This window comes from Chiloscyllium plagiosum, chromosome 1 (assembly GCF_004010195.1).
Source record: "Chiloscyllium plagiosum isolate BGI_BamShark_2017 chromosome 1, ASM401019v2, whole genome shotgun sequence".
NCBI classification, from domain to species: Eukaryota; Metazoa; Chordata; class Chondrichthyes; order Orectolobiformes; family Hemiscylliidae; genus Chiloscyllium; species Chiloscyllium plagiosum.
The window spans coordinates 92,950,237-92,957,637 of NC_057710.1; positions in this window are offsets into that span (position 1 = coordinate 92,950,237).

The following is a 7,401-nucleotide window of genomic DNA, read 5'->3' on the forward strand; positions in this document are numbered from 1 at the left end:
TGGCCCAACAAGTCCACACCGACCTTCAAAAGTGTATCTCACCAAGATCCACTCCCCTACCCTTTTACTTTACATTTCCCCTGACGAATGCACCTACACCTCCTTTAGCCTGGTCCTTCAAATCTACTCTGCCATTCAATAAGATCATGTTTGATTTGATTGTGACTTTAACTCACATGACCTGAACACTATGGATAGTTGAGCATGGCTAATTCACCTAACCTGCACATCTTTAGTCTGTGCGAGGAAACCCGAGCACCCAGAGGAAACCCACACAGACAAGGGGAGAATGTGCAAACTCCACAGTCATCCAAGGCTGGAATCGAACCCAGGTCACTAGCACTGTGAGGCAGCAGTACTAACCATTGAGCCACCATGCCAAATTTAGTGGAACTAAATTCAACAAAATACATTGGAAATTCAGCTTCAACTTATTGAGTTCCGCATCGAACTAAGGTGGTTTCCAGTTGCATATTAATAAATGCTAATTACTTAATCGAGTGATAGTGCAACAAAGTTTTCGATTTATTATTGCATCCATACATTTCCTAGACCTTGCCATTCAAAACAAGGCATGTGCATAATGGAAACTAAGGTGACTCATTGAAATTTATACAAACACTGTAGTAAAGACTCAATACAAAGCCAGCTTACCCTTTGATTTTTCTTTGTGGAACATGGGCAATTTGTTTACGTGTGTGAGCCCTTTTATTTTTTCCTCTGTGGTTTATTCTTGACTAACAAGAGACCCCCAAGCATTGAAGATGGACAAGAAAATGAGTTAAGGTCACAATCAAATCAAACACGATCTTATTGAATGGCAGCGTAGATTTGAAGGACAGGCTGAAGGATTAGGTCTACTCCTGTTCCTAATTCAGATGCTTGCAGAATTTGGCGTAGCCTGCAAAGCTACTTGGAGGTTGCTCTGCTGCCACACAGCTTAGAACGTACAACACAGAACAGTACCGCACAGTACAGGTCTTTCAGCCCTTGATGTTGTGCTGACCTTTTATCCTACTCTAAGCTCAAACTAACCTACATATCCTTCAATTTATTATCATCCATGTTGCCTACCCAAGAGTTGCTTAAATGTCCCTAATGTATCTGATTATACTACCACTACTGGCAGTGCATTCCATGCACCCCTCTCTGTGTAAAGAACCTACCTCTGACATCTCCTCTAAACTTCCCTCCAATCACCTTAAAATTATGCCCACCTTGTGATAGCCATTTCTGCCCTGGGAAAAAGTCTCTGAGTATTCACTCTATCTATGCCTCTCGTCATCTATACACCTCCATCAAGTCACCTCTCATCCCTCTTCACTCCAATGAGAAAAGCCTTAGCTCCCTCAACCTTTCTTCATAAAACATGCCCTCCAGTACAGGCAGCATCCTGGTAATTTTCCTCTGCACCATCACTAAAGTTACCACACCCTTCCAATAATGAGGCAACCAGAACAGAACACAATATTCCTAGTGTGGTGTGGTCTAACCAAGGCTCTACAGAGCTGCAGCATAACCTCGCAGCTCTTAAACTCAATGAATGTCAACACACCATATGTCTTTTTAACAACCCTATCAACTTGGCTGGCAACTTTGAGGGATCTATGGTCATGGACCCGAGATTCCTCTATTCCTCCACACTGCAAAAGATCCTGCCTCTAACCCTGTATTCAAATTCAACCTTCTAAAATGAATCACTTCGCACTTTTCCAGATAGAACTCAATCTGCCACTTCTCAGCCCAGTTCTGCATCCTGTCAATGGCCTATTGCAATCTACAAAAGCAAACTTTCTAACTCACTATTCCATTTTCTCATCCAAATCATTTATAAAAATCATAAAAAGCAGAGGTCCCAGAACAGATCCCTGTGGAACACCACAGGTCACCGAGCTCCAGGCTGAATACTTTCCATCTGCTACCACCCTCTGTCTTCTATGGGCCAGCTAATTCTGCATCCAGACAGCCAAATTTCCCTGTATCCCATACCTGCTTACTTTTTCAATGAGCCTACCATGGGGAACCTTATCAAACACCTTACGAAAATCCAGGTGTACTTCATCCACTGTTCTACCTTCATCACTGTATTTTGTCTTTTGTTCCTAAAAGTAATCTGCTTACCAGTTTACAAAGATCAGCTCGCTGTGTCAACCCTAACTTTCTAGGAATTCTGCAACACCTAAGTTCAGTTATTTAGCATTCTTGAACTTTAATAACCAAAGGAAGTGTGACTAGACTCTGATTTATGTGAATTAAAATCTCCAATTTAGTTGTAATTTTCCTAGCAGTAAACTCTTTTCTTCCTTGTCTCTATTTTGTGCGCATGTGCATATGTTTGAAGTCTCAAAAACTAGCACACATTTAAATGTGTGAATAAATCTTACTCCTGTTTTAAACTTGTGAGTTGGGGGGATAGGAAAGGGAAAGGGAGAAATAGCAAGTGGACTGGCGTTAATTTTCAAAAAATTTGCTGGACTCTGTGGCAGTTCCAGCAGATTGGAAAATAGCAAATGTGAAGTAGACAGAAGGTGAGGAATTATAGACCAGTGAGCTGACCTTCTGTAGTGGGGTAGATGCTTGAGTCTATTATCAAGGAAGAAATGGCAGGACATTGCGAAAGAAATTGTCCCATTGTACAGATGCAGCATGGCTTCATGAAGGGCAGGTTATGCTCCACAAATCTTTTGGCATTCTATGAAGGCATTTCACTCAAGTTGGACAACGGGGACCTAGTGGATGTGGTGTACCTAGATTTCCAAAGGGCCTTTGACAGGGTGCCACACATGAGACTGCTGAATAAGATAAGCACGTATGGTGTTAGGGGTAGAGTATTACATGGATAGAGGATTGGTTGACTGAAAGGAAGCAAAGAGTAGGGATAAGTGTGTTCTACTCTGGCTGGCAATCAGTGACTAGTCGTGTGCCTCAGGGATCGGTCTTGGGACCACAATTACTTAAAATTTATACAGATGATTTGGAGTTGGAGACCAGGTGTACGGTGTCAAAAGTTGCTGATGACATGAAGATGAGTGGCAGAGCAAAGTGTGCAGGGGACTGTGAAACTTTGCAGAGGAACATACATACATTGAGTGAGTGGGCAAAGATCTGGCAGATGGAGTACAATGTTAGTAAATGGGAAGTCATACATTTTGGTGGGAGTAACAGCAAAATAGATTATTACTTGAATTGTTAAAAAGTTTCAGCATGCTGTTGTGCAGAGGGACCTGGGTGTCCTTGTACATGAATCACAGAATTTTGGTCTGCAGGTACAATAAGTAATTAGGAACGCAAATGGAATTTTGTCCTTCATTGTTAAAGGGATTGAATTTAAACACAGAGAGGTAATGTTACAGCTGTACAAGGTGCTGGTGAGGCCACACCTGGAGTACTGTGTACAGATTTGGTATCCTTACATGAGAAAGGATGTACTGGCACTGGATGACACAAATATCTCACCTCCCTAGCTTCCCACAGAGTTCTATGGTACACCTAATCAGGTCCTGGAGATTTATCCACTTTTACACGTCTCAAGACATTCAGCACTTCCTCCTCTGAAATATGGACATTATTCAAGATGTCACCATCTACTTCCCTATATTCTATATCTTCCATGTCTTGTTCCACAGTAAATACTGATGCAAAATACTCATTTAGTATCTGCCCCATCTCCTGCGGCTCCACACAAAGGCAGCCTTGCTGATCTTTGAGGGGCCCTATCCTCTCCCTAGTTACCGCAAATGTGAAGTAGACAGAAGGTGAGGAATTATAGACCAGTGAGCTGACCTTCTGTAGTGGGGTAGATGCTTGGAAGAAATGGCAGGACATTGCGAAAGAAATTGTCCCATTGTACAGATGCAGCATGGCTTCATGAAGGGCAGGTTATGCTCCACAAATCTTTTGGCATTCTATGAAGACATTTCACTCAAGTTGGACAACGGGGACCTAGTGGATGTGGTGTACCTAGATTTCCAAAGGGCCTTTGACAGGGTGCCACACATGAGACTGCTGAATAAGATAAGCACGTATGGTGTTAGGGGTAGAGTATTACATGGATAGAGGATTGGTTGACTGAAAGGAAGCAAAGAGTAGGGATAAGTGTGTTCTACTCTGGCTGGCAATCAGTGACTAGTCGTGTGCCTCAGGGATCGGTCTTGGGACCACAATTACTTAAAATTTATACAGATGATTTGGAGTTGGAGACCAGGTGTACGGTGTCAAAAGTTGCTGATGACATGAAGATGAGTGGCAGAGCAAAGTGTGCAGGGGACTGTGAAACTTTGCAGAGGAACATACATACATTGAGTGAGTGGGCAAAGATCTGGCAGATGGAGTACAATGTTAGTAAATGGGAAGTCATACATTTTGGTGGGAGTAACAGCAAAATAGATTATTACTTGAATTGTTAAAAAGTTTCAGCATGCTGTTGTGCAGAGGGACCTGGGTGTCCTTGTACATGAATCACAGAATTTTGGTCTGCAGGTACAATAAGTAATTAGGAACGCAAATGGAATTTTGTCCTTCATTGTTAAAGGGATTGAATTTAAACACAGAGAGGTAATGTTACAGCTGTACAAGGTGCTGGTGAGGCCACACCTGGAGTACTGTGTACAGATTTGGTATCCTTACATGAGAAAGGATGTACTGGCACTGGATGACACAAATATCTCAGCGAGAGACCCAGCAATCACCTCCCTAGCTTCCCACAGAGTTCTATGGTACACCTAATCAGGTCCTGGGGATTTATCCACTTTTACATGTCTCAAGACATTCAGCACTTCCTCCTCTGTAATATGGACATTATTCAAGATGTCACCATCTACTTCCCTATATTCTATATCTTCCATGTCTTGTTCCACAGTAAATACTGATGCAAAATACTCATTTAGTATCTGCCCCATCTCCTGCGGCTCCACACAAAGGCAGCCTTGCTGATCTTTGAGGGGCCCTATCCTCTCCCTAGTTACCCTTTTGTCCTCAATGTATTTGTAAAAACCCTTTGGATTCTCCTTAACTCTGTTTGCCAAAGCTACCTCATGTCCCCTTTTTGCCCTCCTGATTTCCCTCTGAACTATACTCCTACTGCCTTTATACTCTTCTAAGGATTCACTCGATCTATCCTGTCTATACCTTACATATATTTCCTTCTTTTTCTTAACCAAACCCCCAATTTCCTTAGTCATCCAGCATTCCCTAAACCTACCAGCCTTTCCTTTCACCCTAACAGGAATATACTTTCTCTGGACTCTTGTTATCTCATTTCTGAAGGCTTCCCATTTTCCAGCCATCCCTTTACCTGCGAAAAGTTAAAATCCTCTATCATAACCACCCTATTATTCTTACAGATAACTGAGATCGCCTTACAAATTTGTTTCTCAATTTCCCTCTGACTATTAGGAGGTCTATAATACAATCCCAATAAGGTGATCATCTCTTTCTTATTTCTCAGTTCCACCCAAATAACTTCCCTGGATGTATTTCCGAAAAAATCCTCCCTCAGCACATCTGTAATGCTATCCCTAATCAAAAACGCCACTCCCCCTCCTCTCTTGCCTCCCTTTCTGTCCTTCCTGTAGCGTTTGTATCCTGGAACATTAGGCTGCCAGTCCATTCCATCCCTGAGCCATGTTTCTGTAATTGCTATGATATCCCAGTCCTATGTTTCTAACCATGCCCTGAGTTCAATTGCCTTCCCTGTTAGGCCTCTTGCATTGAAATAAATGCAGTATAATTTGCCAGTCTTACCTTGTTCTCTGCTTTGTCCCTGCCTGCCCTGACTGTTTGACTCGCCTTTGTTCTCAATTGTACCAGTCTCAGATTGAAGTCTTCCTTCAGTATCTCCCTCGGCCCCACCTTACTAGTTTAAATCCTCCCAAGCAGCTCTAGCAAATCTCCCTCCCATTATATTTGTCCCCTTCCAATTTAGGTGCAATCTGTCCTTCTTATACAGGTCACTTCTACCCCAAAACAGCTTCCAATGATCCAAAAATATGAATCCTTCTCTGGTACATCTACTCCTCAGCATGCATTCATCTGCTCTATCCTCCTATTCCTGCCCTCACTCACTCGTAGCACCGGGAGTAATCCAGATATTACTACTCTCGTGGACCTCCTTTTTAAATTGCTGCCTAACTCTCTAATCTCCCTTCAGAGTCTCAACCTTTTCCCTTCCTATGTCGTTGGTTCCAATGTGGACAATGACCTCTTGCTTGATCCTGGCACCAGGGAAGCAACACACCATTCTGATTTTTTGCTGCTGGTCACAGAAACGTCTGTCAGTACTTCGGACTAGAGAGTCCCCAACACAGTTGATATTTTGGAACCTAATTTATCACTCATTGCATTAGAGCCAATCTCAGAACCAGAAACTTGGCTGTTTGTTCTACGCTTCCCTGAGAATCCATCACCCCCTACTTTTTCCGAAACAGCGTACCTGTTTGAAATGGGGATAGCCACAGAAGACTCCTGCACTACTTGCCTACCTCTCTTAACTTTCCTGGAGTTAACCCATCTATGTGACTGTATCTGAGACTTTCCCCACTTCCTATAACTGCCATCCATCACATTCCCTTGCTCTTGCAAATTCCTCATTGCCTCTAACTCCCTCTGCAATCAATCCATTCGATCTGATAGGATTTACAACCAACAGACATTATCCTCAGTAACCCGTAATCTCTCCCTAAACTCCCACATCCGACAAGAAGAGCATATCACTTGACTAAGGGCCATTTTTGCTTCTTTCAATCTACAGATGCAGAAAATAGCACTGTCTTATTCCTCCACAAAACACTGCTCCAAGTTAAATTTATACATGTGGCTTATATTTTAAGTTTAATCAAGAGACATAGATCAATAAAACATAGAATCAAGAAAGAACCCACTCTACTCACTACTGCAGGCCACGCTTAAAATCCACTTATCTGCTTCTGTGCTGTGACCACTCCCAAACAGGTTCCTCCAAGATTAGTTGTGAATCTCGCTGTTTGTTAATTTTTCCAGATGCTCTCCGATGTCCAGCGATACGTGAATTCAACAGCAAAGGCATTAACTGCTAACTCTGTTAGTTAGCTAAGTGGATTTCTTTCTCTCGCTCTCTCCTGCACTGACCTCACCATGTGCTTCCTTTGTCTGTTCCTCTCCCTTTTTAAACTGTTGTTTTGACTTGTTTTTTTCTCCAAAGTTCCAGAACAATGAAACAGCATATAAAACAGTAATTGCTGCTCCTGGAATTTAAGGAAATCACCTCCAGCACCTAAAATACCTCAAAAAAGGAGCAGCTGTTACAGCCAGAAATTTTCCTGTCCTCCGTCTTGGATTACCCAGAAGAAACTGGTTTAGAACTGAACTGAGAAGGAACTTCTTCACCCAGAGGGCTGTTAATCTATGGAATTCCTTGCCCAGGGA